The 15,385-nt window shown below is 45.4% G+C and overlaps 1 protein-coding gene across 2 annotated transcripts in view; it reads right to left on the bottom strand.

Moving 5' to 3' along the window:
* The window catches only part of NCK2 (NCK adaptor protein 2), a 150,197-nt gene that overhangs the window by 71,200 nt on the left and 63,612 nt on the right, over positions 1-15,385 (bottom strand). For both annotated transcript variants that reach the window (XM_008008289.3, XM_038004278.2), the window contains exon 2: positions 6,773-6,945. The gene's annotated coding sequence lies outside the window, so the exon portion shown is untranslated. The remainder of the gene's footprint in view (positions 1-6,772; positions 6,946-15,385) is intronic.

Below are 15,385 nucleotides of genomic sequence, written 5' to 3'. Positions count from 1 at the left end.
GCTTCTCCCACAAGAGAGGCCTGCACCAGACCCAGGCTCCAGGCAGGGAAGACGGTCCTGTCTCTGGCTCCTGGAATCCCTGTCTTTCCCAAGTACTTCTGACCTTGGTCTTTGTGAACACAACAAAATCTTCAACACAACCTCTGGGTGAGATCATAAGTGGCATATTCTGGAAGGCTCTAAATAAAACAAGTCTGACTGAGGAGTGAGTGGGCTGTCAGATCTGTTGTGTTTCCCACTCATTCCCTGTGAGCGTCGTCGGGGGCCCAAGTGGAAAGCAGTATTCTACAGAAACGTGACATTCATGGACTGGGCATTCCGCTATGTGGTCAACAAAGGGAGGGGGCCCTCACACATATGAAATAAGATGAAAACAATCACAAGCAAAACCCAAAATGGAATGTTGGCAAAAGAGACAAGCAACTTAGAAAAACTACTAAAACTGTCAACTCTAGAGTCTCGCCCTGTCCCCAGCCACATCCCTGTAAAAGACAGGCTACCTGAGGACACTCAAGAGGGACGTCACCACTGCAGGCTCCTGCCTTGGAGTTCACACCGGCCAGGACTGCTCCGGACCACGGCTTGTTCACACTGTGACCTGGGTAGACCTTCACACAGGAAGGTCACAGAACAAGGCGTTTGATCAGGAAACAGCCAGAGCAGATTCATAGTTAGGATCATCCTTACTTCTTGCAGGCAGCAATCAAGCTGAAATCTCACCAATTAACTTGTCAGTGTGACTGCTGGTCAGGTGTGACTCTGAGAAGCTGAGAAGGCATAGTTTACTTTCCAGGGAGATACAAGGCCTGCCTCCATGGCCACAGACCTGGCAGGAGGGCTCTGGTACCTTCTGTCCCAACAAGCACTGAGGGTTATTCATTTCTATCCAAAACTGGCATCTTGTTAATATACTGCTTGTTAACATGGTACCAAAATTCATTCCCCCCTAAACTGTGACCTCTTATGATCTGATTTATTCATGTTTTATAACCATTTTGCCATCCTGGAGCCAGGACCATTTCTAAAGAAATCATTTCAACTTTAGTTATAATAAGAGTCAACCGGAAAATTGATTCTGATAGGCAGAAATCTAACACTCAAAATACTTTTGGTGTGTCCAGTGAGGCACCCACAGCACGGGAATGGGGAGCACAAGGTCACTGGGACACATTCCCCTCCCACACCCTCCACCAGACACACCCAACTCGAATGACACGTCTTCTGTTTCATGTGTTCCCTTCAGTTCTGTACATCCCAGTGGTAATCCCAGAAAGTATTCTCCTACTGGAGTTTGTTTGTAATTACCTGTTCAGGTCCAGTTTACTAAAAGCCCTACAACACCCCCTCCATCGTGACACACACACACACACACACACACACACACACACACACACACACACAGCATGAGGACTTTGTTTTTCTGGAGGAAGTCGAGAAAAATTTCTCTCTGCTTTTCCTAGTTTGAGAACCTCAACTGCAGCAATGCTCTCACTTCAAGCTCTGTCTGGCCTGTTTATTTAATGCCGTTCTCTTACATACACATCTGCCACACGGCTGGCCCAGGGACTCTTTAAGACAAGGACAGAGTATCTGGAATCCAACATTCAGGTGTGAGTCACAGGTCACCATCCAATGCTGGGCCGTACTAGGCAAGGAAAAGAACCTCTCTGGGCTCATTTTCTTCTATACAATTCAGGGGAGGAATATCCATTTCACCTGGCATTAAAGAGAATTCATGAAAATTCCTTTCTAAATTCTAAGATATAATTCAGAGAATCATTGAAAAATGACTAGAATGTTATGTGTTCAGTTTCTATCTAAGGAAAAGAAGGTTGAGGGGTACAGGAATTGGCTTTGTTTTTGTTTCTTCAGCTTTCTAGGAAACCACACTGCTAGGGTATATCAGCTATGACAGAAACGAAAAAATGCTTGGCATAACCTTGATCACCACCACAACTAAGAGAAAAGCACTATGTCACTGACCATGCAAGAACGTTAAATCACAATTTTATGATGCTTCGCCCTGAACAGGGGTGCTATGGGAAGAGTCAGGGACCACAGAGATGGCCTCAGCGCACACAGAAGTGGCTGTTAAATACAAAGTCCCCTGGCCTGTACAGAGAACTTCTCTTAACTCATGCTAAGCTGGGGATCCCCAATACAGGCGACTCTGAGCACCATCCTGGGCCCACATGTGCGGAGCTGGAAGTCACAGGAGTTGCTAAGCTGACCCCGGGGCAGCAGAAGCCCTCGGGGGATTCAGGTTTCCAGTTCCCTCCCCTCTCAAACCTCCCAAAGTCTTCCTTCATACACCCTTACGTTTCCAAAGAGACTCTCCAAACTGTACTTAGATGCAGGAGATTTTTCTAGAAGAGAAAAAAATCAATCTCATGAAATTCCTGGTACAGTAAGAAAGAAAGGCTTTTTTGGGTCAGGAAATGGGAGCTCCCAGCCTGCTTTGCCACCTAGGAGCCCTGGGCTTTGGCCAAGTCATTTAATCTCCCAGAGCCTCACATCTCAGTTTAAGATAAGCACTTGGAGAATGGGTGGTTACCATGTCACCACCATCATATGTCAGAGACGGCAGCCCGGGAAGCAGAAGGAACGTGGGCTGGTAAGCAACAGACCTTCTGCTTCCTGGGCTGCCATTAATAGATGGGGACACAAAGCCGCAGGAGAGGTTAAGGGGACTGTCCAGAGTCACAGAGTTGAGCAAGCACAGCTGTGTCACAGTCTCCTTAACCTCTCCTGAGGCTCCGTGTCCCCATCTATTAAATGGGGACAATAACATCTGCATTTGCGACCAGAGGTAATACACAAGCGGTGACAAGCCCTGTGCCGCGCACCTGCCAACGATGACCCCATAGATGACAGCTGCTTCCACTGACTGCACCGCCAGGGGCACTGTGGAATCAATGTGGCAGTATTTTTTTTTTTCTAGCAGCTGTCAATACTTACTGGTTAATTATTTAACCAATTGCCACAGATTTAACCACAGTGTTAAAGGCTGTGGCCATCTCTTTATATTCAGTATGCTATAAAGAAGAAACAATCAGTTCAAGCTGCAGAGACTGTTGCCCCAGATCACCCAGGGGCCCAGTGTGCGGCAGAAGGAGGCTGAGACGGGCCCCTCTGTTTAGGCACAAACTCCACAAGTTACTTCCAGGTATCAGAGACCTCCGAGCCACACGCTCAACAGAAGCTTCAGCCTTAAAAACTTAATGACTGAGCACCGGGCTTTGCACGTAAAAAATCTTTCTAAATAACCTGTTGGGGGCCAAGTCAGCTACCAGCAATCTCCAAAATACCAAAAAGCCAGGATATGACAAAAGTGAGGAGTAAATTCTAGATGACTTTTCCAAGTGTACACAGTTTAGGAAAAATCGTTCTGAAATAAATTGAGGCTAATATGAAGATAAGTAGTAAACTTTAGTAGTTAAAGAAGTATTACTGGATGGCGTTTTTATGGATGTAAGAGTGACAGGCTCCACGTTTCATCTTCTCGTGCTCACTGCTCAGTTAAACACAGCCGCTGCTGTTTCTATCACAGAATGGAAAACGATGTGTGTAGGCTCACTGCGGACATTTACACGCTGGACATGCATATCACCACGTGACTCGGTTTGTGAAATCCAGTCCTGTTTACTTTACTCAGACTTGAGTTGTGTCACCTAAGCCACTGTCCTTCCTACCCCACTACACCATCCTTCTGTCCATTAGGACATGTCTGTCGTGAAAAAGCCTCCAAAAGCTTTTCAAAAGTCAAACGAACGTGCAGCATAGCAGACAAGGTCCTTCGCATCCTCCGTCCCTAGTAATGAATGGCCAGCCTCCAACAGTCAATTACAGTCACTTTCCAAGTGCACATGGAAAGAATTAAGTGCAGATTATGCATTTGCCAAAATGACAACTGTGGTGGCCTTCAGGCTCTTCCTGTGGTCTCCACTCCCCAAAGAAGGCAGGGTCAGAGCCGGAGGGTTCCAAGACTTTGTTCCTTCACTTCACTGGGGAGACCAGAAAACAGGGTAGGGAAAGGCACCACGTGGAAATGGGCTGAGACGTTACTCAGGCCCTCAGACACCGCCATCCTCCTCAAGCTGCTCTCAGCCCAGCCCCAGGCATGCAAACCTTGAGTGCCCACTAACTGGGAAATGCACCCAAGGCTGACATCCTGCTTACTGTTCTACCAGGCCAGCATTTCATTTCTTTCTGACATGCCAAAGGGTATGGCTGACTGAGCTGTTGCTTTCCCTGTTGGCACTTCAAAGACCACCGGCCAAATGGCAAATGCCTGGTCCCCAACCCAGTATTGTCTAAGTGACCTGCAGTCTCCGGGAACCATGGCCCAGCTGGTCCAATCAGCCTGCCCCGTTCCAAGGAAACACATTATATCTCTGTACGCATGTCCCCTCATTCTTTAAAACTTGTTCCCAGCATAGCATCCCCTGGCTTTTCCATACTGTCCCCAAAAGGGTCAGTGGGTCCCTGCCTCAGGTACCAGGGACTGACTGTAAGAACTTCCACTTCAGCAGTTAGCACAGTCCCAAACTGTCAGGGTCCCATCCCAAAAGGGCATGGGAAAAGGTGGCTGGGACTATATTTTATCTATGGTTTTTTTTTTAACTGCTAAAACAGTCACTGCAAGAAAAACAGCCCAGAATACAGGTGGAATGTTCACAATAGATGTTGATTACATGAATGGCTACATCTCATGATTTTCCAAATTAACATGTTTCTAAACCACAAAAGTCAATTTTAATAGGTGAACCAAGGTTTTGTGTGGACCTTATCACTTATGAAATAAAAGTCATCCTTTAAAATTACATGGGTAGATATTTTTGCAAGCCAGCCGGCTCTCATGGTCTCCATTTATTGTCTCGTCTACGTGGCACTCGTGTGCTGAGAGCTCCTGCAGACCGAGCTGCTGGGTGAGCATGCCATACTCCCCTGCCTCACCAGCTTCTGAACCAGCACCAACAACCACCTCAGGTCTGCTCATGTCACTCATGATCAAGACCTTTCTACAGAAGTAGTGTCCGATTCTGATGCTAATAAATTATCAATGAGTTCTGATGATCCGATCAGAAGATCTGTTATTTCCAGCTTATACTCCATTCCCTTGAAATCTGACAAGTGGATTGATACACGACTGCATTTGCAAATGACTGTTTTTAAAAAGTCCAATTCAAGGACTTTTTTTGTTTGTTTTTTAAAGAAAACAGAGTTACCATGGGTTTGAGAAGTTTTCTGATGCAAGATAAAATCTCCTAGGTTTGGAGCGGGAACACCCCTAGGGTGTTTGTCTTGCATAAGGTCTGGAAGAGAGAACTGGGAATGTCCCATGAATGCATGAGGGGATCCAAAGCTAAAAGACCCAACAATGGCTGGGGTGAAGTCAGGTATGCAGTGTGAGTGCCGACCAGGAGCTAGCTCTGGAAATCACAACACACAACACCCTAAATCAACGGAACAATATGGCATTTTCTCCAAAAGATAACATAAAGCATAACAAGACAACATCACTAAGACACTTAATCCTATCCTTCTTGCATATTAATCTTATGCTGTTCTAAACACCAAACATCAAAGGGGCATAACTGAAATCAAAAAGAGATTTTTCTTTTAAGGTGGTCGAAGAGAAAGAACATATTCACAAGATGTGTTTGTAGTAGTAGCAGACCAAGTAAGAGGAAATTCTAACTTTCTAGATAATTTTCAGAAACCACCACACCAAGAGATTCCATAGTCCAATATGATAGTTTCAAGATTACTTTAAAACAATCTGCAAATAATAGAAGCAAATTAAAGTTTTTAAGGAAAGCTAATGTTGTTCTTACAGTTCATTCTGGGACAAAGCACTGGAAGTGAAAATTTATCTTCTCATAAAGCACTGCTTCCTGCCCAGTCAGAAACAGAACCCTGGATTAACTGGACCACCAAACACAGCAATTCATATTTTAGGTTAAATGTCTCAAACTGTTAGGGCTAAGAAATATTTTTGTTACATAGTGACATGTTTTTGTCTGGTGCCTGTGGTGATAGCACCCCTGGATCCCAGAATCCACATGCTACATCACAGTTATGGTTTAATTGTAACATACACAAGAAGGTTTTTCATATGAACAGATAAAACCTTCCCGAGAATCCTTCATCTGTCTGCATCTCATTTGATGTAGGCTTCTTTTTTTTTCCCCCCCGAGACCGAGTCTTGCCGTGTCGCCCAGGCTGGAGTGCGGTGGTGCAATCTTGGCTGACTGCAACCTCCGCCTCCCAGGTTCAAGTAATTCTCCTGCTTCAGCCTCCTGAATAGCTGAGACTACATGTGTATGTCACCATGCCCAGTTATCCTTTGATGTAGATTTATCTTCTCAGCATCAAAGCTGGAATCCAACCTTTCCTAGACTGAAAGCACCAGAAAAGTGGTTATTTATCCTTATACTCCCTGTCCCATATAGAATACAGGGGACCAGTCGGATTCGTTATCGATTCAAGAGTCGGTACGTATCTGAGTGTGGAGGTACCTGTACCATCTTACAGGTTGGAGGTGTCTACCATCCCGCTTCCAGGCTACATACTCAGAACCATCACACACTAAAGCAGGAACAGAGATAATCTAATTTTTGAACCAGGTCCCTCATTGAAAGCCTAAATTTAATATGATTCAACAAATCAAGGCTACACTGACTGATATTTTACTAAACTTACTGTCCAAATTGAGCACTTGAGGCAAAAAGCTGCAACTTCTGTTTTAAACAGAAAACTGCAGACTCACCTTTGGCACACAGTTGAGAGGTGACTGGCAAAACGCAGAACTCTTCAAAATGACGACGTTTTCAGCTAATTACACCTCTGAAGTTACAAAGCTGCAGGGATTCTCCAAATTCTCAAACCTCAGCAGAGAATTATAATTTGGGACGTCGCTTGTATACAAGGAACACATGAAATCTAAAAAGAAAGAAGCGTATATTAGGTCTGCTTACTTCTTTGATTTTAAGTAACCACTTTAAAAAATAACTGGTTATTCGTTTGCCTAAAACCAATGTTTTTTTTGAGACAGGGTCTCCTCTGTCACCCAGGCTGGAGTGTGGTGGTATGATCCTGCCTCAATGCAACTTCCGCCTCCTGGGCTCAAGTGATCCTCCTGCCTTAGCCTCCCCATTAGCTGGGACTACAAGCATGTGCCACTACCCTTGGCTAATTTTATGTATTTTGAAACCAATGTTTTAAATATATCCCAGAATAAAGCTGCTCTGTGCCTAAAGACCTCCATCAACACATACTCCTCCCCCTTCCCACCTTTCATTCCCTGGGCAAGCTCCAACACTCGGCTGGGGAAGGCCAACCACACGCCCGGTGAACAGCAGGTGGAAGGAGGTAATGGGGTGTGGGGGACAGCCAGCCCATAATCAAGTGACCTGAGCTCCCAGTCCCTTCCAGACTTCCTCCTCCCAATGAACCCCACCTTTAAAAGCCTCCCAGAAATAAAAGGGTGGCTGCCAATTAGAAAGTGGCCAGTCTGGGAGTCTAATGAGGGAGAAGGGTTACAAAGGGCATGGATATTATTTAGAGACTCGTTCCTCTCTTGGAGGTCTGTTGCACCAGCCATTTGTTAAGAGGTTACCAACTGGACGATAGCCTTGGGTGAAAAAGCACCCCTGCTTTCAAGACTTCTGAGACGAACACTCCAAAACGAGAAGGAAGTTAAGATGAGAGGCGCCTGACAAAGGTGACCAGCTCTCTCCTAGCTGTGGAGAGCTGGATGCTGCATTATGCTCACTGCACTTGGTAAATATTTTCAGTCTTTGACTAACGTTTTCGAGGGGACCCTGGAGCACTCTGTGGACTTCAAGTGAATTCACTGACATTTTTAATTACCTTTCAAACCCAGTGGGGATCTGTCTTGACAGTTCACTCAGAGAAGATCTATTAATTCATCCCTAGCATGATTATGACCCAAAATGTTAATACCCCACAGAAAAATCGAATGCTATTTTAGTCAAAGAGAAGAAGATAATTCAAATAGGGCTATCATAAAAATGTTATAAGGCAAGTTCATAAATTTTGATTTAAAAATTAATTCCTTTTTATCCATTCCCTAGCATTATTTTAAAGGCCGCATCATTTTAATATATATATAATTTAAGGCAAGGAACAGGTGATGGCCAAACACAATGAGAATACATCTTCAGGCAAGATGTCAGATGTATACTAGGCAGATTGCCCTTCTTCCTGTTAGGTGTTTATCATGAAATGACAGGTCCTTTCAAAATGGAAGTACTGGAATCTGAACTCAGTGCTTGACCAAGAGTTCTTGTTTCTCATGCTGACACCACTGAAGAAAGCCATCAGCACAGGGCAATGTGCTGGGCACCATGCCCCTAACACCGCCTCTGTATGTGTCATTTTCAGGGGCTCTTATACACGCAAGTTGTATTGTTAAGATTTTAACTGGAAAGTGAATTTGCCCAGAGTCCACGCCTTCCACAGGCAAATGGCAAGGAATTGTTTATGCGGTTGTTTGGGTTGTCCAAACACAGGCCTCCCACTGTGTGCCCTGTGTCTCATGAGTAATATGATTTAATCCTTCTGATACACTTCCAGGATGGATTCTAATGCCCATATTTACAGAGGAGTTCACTTTCTCAGGGACACTAAAGGTTTTTCCCAACTGACTGCAGAGTGAGGAATCACTCAGGCCTTGGACCTCAGGCCTTGGACTTCGGATGAGTGGGCTTTGCACATCTCTAATCTCTTCTGCATGTGAACAGAGGAGACACTCCTTATGCCAACAGCAGAGCAAAAGCCCGAGCAGCTTCTCTGCCAGCCCCTGCAAAAGAACAATGAGCTGGATTTAGAACCTGAGTCCTCTGATACTAGGCACAGTGGACAAGTCAGAGCACGGCCTCTCCAAGCACAATCAGTAAAGGAAAAGCCAGAGAGGATGGAGCAGGGCTTGGGCTGATGCAACAGCTCCAACAAAAGTGAGGCTATTGAAAATCCACTGAAAGGTACCAGTGGCCACTGGGACTCAAGTGTAAAAGGTGAAGGTTGCATGAGATGTTTTCCTTGAGAAAAGCATTCCATTGACAAACTGTCCATGTGTTCAATGTACACCCTAAGTAGAAAAAAAACCATGGTGATTGACATCTCTCTCTTTGGGTTTAAATGAAGACTGCCCAAGTTTAACATGGGGTTCTGAGCTTACTCAAAACCTGTGTTAAGGAAGAGCATTTCAAAGCAGGTCTTAATTATAATCGGTTATCAAAATCCATCAGGAAAGTGTACACTTTTGTACAAAAAACAGTACCAGCCTGAAAGATAAACACCTATAAGGTCACTTAGACTGTAGAAGGACCTTACCAAAGGATTCATTCAAGGATTTTCTACGGCCAGCTTCAAGAAGACAGAAATATATAGAACGGGTGTGGGCTTTTCTCTAAAAGTACTTCACTAGCACTACACGCATCTCCCTTTAGAAATAAAAAAAGGAGGGAGGGCTAGAAGGCAATTAACACTGATACCGTACATACCTCTTCATTTTAATTTGGATCCTTAATACTACAAAATTTTACCATTGCAAAATCCAAGGGATTATCTGAATTCTCCGTAACCTTGAGATTTGCTTTTTTCTCACTAAAGCCACAACCCAGGGTTTTCCAGTGTTTTCAGCAGCACTTTGCTGCGTGTTGGGCGAGTGTGCTGAGCACTGCCAAGCCACACTACTTGTCCCAGGTACAGGGCCAGGCAGCGAGATGCCCCCTGCAGGGAGTCCTGGACGATTCTGCATCCCCAATACCAGCATGGTGCTGGCGCAGTGTCTTCTGCGGCACCTGGGCTGGTTTCCTCCAACTCCCAGCATCTGAGACGGAAGTCCAGTGATGAGTCCCTGACTAAGGCAACTCCAGAGGAGCAGTTCAGGGTTAAGAAGAGAGTTATGAGCCTTGTTCTGATGACAGCCCAAGGCTGTGAGCTTTGTGGGCATAATACTGCCAGGTGCTGTCACTCAACTTGTTTCTGAGGTGGCCTATTTGTGCAGAAAACTGAAGTCACCAAGAGGCTAAAGTCAGCCTTCAGGAGGCTCAGGGAATCCCTGCTCTCCCACTCTCCAACTGATAGAAACAGTGACAGGCTGGGAGAAGAGCATGCTCTGATCCCAGTGAGACACTGGCTGTGGCTTCACCTTAGTGTCAGTTGCAAGAATCGTCACAGTAACCCTAGGAGATATATCTTATCATTCAGCCGAGGAACCAAATGACCAGATGTCCCACAACCAGACTTTGAATGCACACTTGTCTGATTTTAAAGCCAGCGTGCTCTTTCTTCTGACAAAGATCACCACGAAAGGGCTAGAACCTTGACAGTCGCATTTTGCAAATCGCATCTGCTGCTGCCATCTGTCTGGGCTATCTGCCACCCTGGGTGGCCGGCTCCAACCTCTCAAATCGGCTAGGAACCATGTCAGGCTATGTCAAGAAGCAAGACCATGAATGTACGCACACCAAGTTTGTTTTCAACGATACTGCTTCTCTTAGATGTTAGCTCGGGGCGGGTGGGGGAGGGGGAAGCCTGGTTGAATAGTGTCACCTGCCTGGGTCAGTAATGAGCAGATCTTGGACTCGGGTATGTATCATAACCAAATCTAATCTGTGTTATACATGGAGAGAACCACTCCAGATCCCTAGTCTGTAGCCAGAGCTAAGGCAACTGTCCTTTACCTTTTATTAAAAAAAAAAAAAAAAAAAAAAAAAAAGCATAGGATTAGCATAGGCCTCGGAGCTCTCAAATGCCTTGTCTTGCCCTTCCTCCTCCCTCCCTGACCGGGGAGGCCCAGCAGATGCCTGCAAGCGGATCTCCAGCTCAGAGTACGGAGGCGGCAGTGCCAGCCCGACACAGCATGGGGTCAGCGCTGTCTGGGGCAATTCTGGCAGAGCTAACTATATTTCATTCCTAGTGAACCACTTGGAAGAGAACCTTATTCAAGTGGGAAAAGGCTCTGTTTCAGATACTGAACAAAGCGACACAAGTTTCCTTGAGTGGTTTGGCTAAAGTTCAACCCATGTGGACTGATACTGAGCAGCTCAGATGTGTTTATCAATCCGAAACTCAAAGGCGTCCAAGGAGATGACCTCAGCTGTCTCTTAATCATCCAGTGCACAGTGGTTCGCAGGCAGGGTTCAGGAACAGCTGAAGTCTAGCTTCAAAAAGCCTCACTGCAATTAGAGTTTTCACTCAAGATAAAGCTGTCCTGAAAAGTAAAAATATCAAGTTTTTCTGCACTGGGCTGAAATTATATCAATTCCATATGTTAGTGCTGGTTAGGAGGTTAATTAGAAGCTGGTAAATGAAAACACGAGGGGGAAAAAAAAAAAACAGAACTAATTTCTAATTCTCTAGAAAGTCAAAGAGTGGCCAAGGCGGCTGTTTGCAGGACAAAGGTGACTGATCAGAGTTTAGGGTCTGTCAGTTCTAGGTTCTGGAATCATGATTTCTGCCTTCAGATACTCCAGAGCTGAAAAAAGAAGGAAACAGCAAGCAGCAGGTCAATCGACGTGCCGAACCCCTATTAACTTTAATAGGGGTTCAAGAGACTGAAGAGATCCAGAGTCAGCCCGGGTTTTATTAGGGGCTTACAGAGAAGGGAGAGAGTCCAGTGGCAGCGGGCTGGACAGGAGACCCGCACCTGCCTGCAAGCATCATGCAATTCATGTAGCATTTTCACTTAACACTCTCCCTGACCAAGGACCTCCACGCGGCATGCTTCATGCAACCCAGAACTCAGGGCCTCAATCACACCTGTTCCATGAGACAAGCTGCAGGGCTCAGATGTTCCTTAAAGACAAGGACTGAATCTCCAGGCTGGCAACTTCTGGATTCCCTAGCTGGGAACACACATTCAGGTGCATCTGCCACACGAGGTCATTCTAAGGGTCTGCTTAAGTTATTGCTGTCAGGTGTGTTTACCCTCCATCATCCATATATAATGAGAAGCAAAATACAAGCTTCAGAAAAGGAAGCAACAAGGACACGGGTCAGGATGACAGGGCTGTAGGCCTGACTCGGCCACCAAATGCCTCTCTGTTCCCTCATCCACCACCCCAGACACTCAACTCCAATCCTGTATCTTTGGGACATATGGGAATGGACATTATCAAAAATTGATGTGGTGCCAAAAATGTATCAAAGCTTACTAAAATAATAGAAGAAAGCCATAATGCAAATCTTTTTTTTTTTTTTTCCTTTGAGACGGAGTCTCACTCTGTTACCAGGTCGGAGTGCAGTGGCGCAGTCTCGGCTCACTGCAACCTCTGCCTCCCGGGTTTCAAGCGATTCTCTACCTCACTCTCCCGAGGAGATGGGACTACAGGCGTGCCCCACCACGCCCAGCTAACTTTTTGTATTTTCAGTAGAGACAGGGTTTCACCATGTCAGCCAGGATGGTCTCAATCTCTTGACCTCGTGATCCGCCCACCTCGGCCTCCCAAAGTGCTGGGATTACAGGCGTGACCCACTGCGGCCGGCCCATAATGCAAATCTTAATATAAATTTAAGTTTTACAGTCTGCTGCCTAAAAATTCTAACATATAGGAATTTGATTAGTGACAAATTGTGTAAATGTGTGACAAGGTTTGTGAAGGGTTTTGTTGATATATTTAATGCTAGCCTCTTAAATCCAGCAGTACTCCATTCGCTAAAAGGCCTGCCCAGGTGTTTCTCTAAGTTTTCCTGCAGTCCAAACTGCAAGTCGTCTTTGTAATCAGCATAAAAACCTTGCTATACATCTCAGTGCCATAACTAGACAATTGAATTACATACCGCCTTTTTAACAGGTTCCCCAGCATTTTATTAAGCATGCACAGGATTCAGTCATTGTCTAGGTAGTGACAACACCAGTAAAAAGCACGCTGACAAAAATAAACTGTAAACACTAAAATGCACTACTGAATAAAAACTGTGCAAACCCCCCTTTTTATGAAGGAAGGAAAGAGGGAGGGAGGAGTGAGGGGTCAGGGAAGCAAATCCTGTTTTTTTCCCTTTCCCTCCTGCCAGCTTGCTTGCATGCTTGCATGCTCGCTTGTGCGCTCTCACACACACACACACACACACACACTTGTTTTTTTCAAATGGCCTCTTGAGAAGCAGGCCAGAAGGTGAGACACAACTATTGTTAACACATTTAGGGAGTAGAATTGGGGGTGAGAAGGGTTAATTTCTATAACATTTGAACATTTATAATATGTTTTACTTTGGTAATTGAGCACAGCTTTAGATAAAATTCCACACTCCTTTCCCCGTTTCTATCACTGCATCCCTGCTAAACTGAGGCCCAGGAATAAAGAGTGTGGATGTATGTGCTCTTCCTCCCTCTCAGCCCCAGCCCCGTCACTGAGCAAGTCCTCAGCATCCACTCTCTTTTCAGGCCCATCCTGTCATCATAGCGACTACTAACACAGTCAGCTCGCTCCCTTCCCTGCCTGCCCTCTCCCCCTCAGTGTTGGGAACTGCCTTCCACCACTCCTTCTAGCAGTGCTCAGTGGGTAAGGTAAGATCTGACTCTCATTCAAGAAGATCTTCAAAAGCCCCTCCTCCAGGAAGACCTCCTGGATGGCTCCACGGACAGTAAAATGCTCTCTCCTCCAGATTTCCTTAGCACCTTATACAGTACTTATTATTCTGTGAATAAGTAATAAGTGCTTATGTAGTACTGATTACACCATGAAGTGCATCCCTTCTGCTATGGGCTAAATTGGGTCCTTAAAAAAATTTGTATGTTGAAGTCTCAACCCCCAGTACTTCAGAATACGACAGTGAAAAGGTTTTTAAAGAGGTGGCTAAAATGAATCAGGGACCCTAATCCAATTTTAGGACTGCTGGCCTTTTAAGAGAGGAAGAGATAACAGGAGGGTGTGCACCTTGAAAAGACCTTATGAAAACACAGCGAGAACGCATCTGTCTGCAAGCTCCGGAGAGAGGCCCCAGAAGAAACCAACCCTGCTGCGCCCTTGATCTTGGACTTCCAGCCTCCAGAACTGTGAGAGAACAAATTGTTGTGTAAACCCCTCAGCCTGTGGTACTTTCCCGTGGCAGCCTGGGACTTTCGTGAGATTCGACCACGTATGTGTGTCACGACATATGACACATACAACAGGAACTTGAAAAACCTTTGTGAGCAAATGCAAAGATGAGTGAACTGAAAGAACCCGAGATCAAAACCACCAGGTGACCCACACTTTACCCACCAGGTATCTCCTCTTGCACACCAGAAAGGAACGGATTCTCCCATTTTCAACACCTGTTCGTTCTTCAAAACCCAAGTTAAGCACTACGGCTGGCTTCCTGGGCCCAGCTCCTGCATCACACTAACATAGCTATGCCATTTCGCATTTGAATTGTGATGTTTCACTATGTGCAAAAATACTTCCTCATCCAATCTCAACAATTATACATGCAGTCACACCCCAGCCCTCACAAGATGGCTAAAGCGAATCACACGCACAAATGAGTTTGCCTATGAATACTTCAGGGCTTATCACCAACAGAAAAGCACAACTCCAGTATCACACCCCACATCATGACCAATTCCTTAATATAAAGCTCATATCTCATTAGTGTCCTGATTTTCCCGTCTCATAAGTGACTTTCCATAGCTGATTGACTTGAATCAGGATCCAAGTCATGTCCACAAATTACAATTTGTCTCTTAAGCCACTTTAAGTCGATTTTATTTTAATGACAATGCATTGAAGATGCTGGGTGAGCCGCCCTGCAGTCACGTGGCGTTCCATCCCTCTGGTGTTTTTCGCGTGCTCCCCAGCCCTGGCCTTTGTAGTAAACTGGCGGTTAGTCCTGGGGGCTCCTTTGATGAGCGATCCTTTCTCAAGAGCAGGGACCCAGCAATGACTATGTGCTTGGCACTGAGAACCACCCAGTTAATCCGTGATTTAGTAAATGAAACAAGTTAGAGGTGTTAACGTATCAGGGAGTCCAGCCCTTGTCCTTAGCTCTTTCCACGCTCTCATTTTCAAATGGGATTTTCCACAGGGTCTATGGCCCTTCTGTAGCCTTTCCAGAAGAAAGAAAAAGCCTCATTCTACTTTTCCAACTGGGAGAAGGTATATGAAATTTAAGGGTGAAAGTTACAAAATCATCTTAAGCATTGAATGATGTCACGTTCTTTTCTTAAGAAACAAAGAAAGAGGCCAGGTGCCGTGGCTCATGCCTGTAATCCCAGCACTTTGGGAGGTCGAGGTGGGTGGATCATGAGGTCAGATCAAGACCGTCCTGGCCAACATGGTGAAACCCTGTCTCTACTAAAAATACAAAAATTAACTGGGCATGGTGGTGCACACCTGTAGTCCCAGCTACTCAGGAGGCTGAGACAGGAGAA

Source organism: Chlorocebus sabaeus, chromosome 14, assembly GCF_047675955.1.
Source record: "Chlorocebus sabaeus isolate Y175 chromosome 14, mChlSab1.0.hap1, whole genome shotgun sequence".
NCBI lineage: Eukaryota > Metazoa > Chordata > Mammalia > Primates > Cercopithecidae > Chlorocebus > Chlorocebus sabaeus.
Note: the sequence above shows the minus strand (reverse complement) of the source record. Positions and strands in the feature narration are given on the sequence as shown.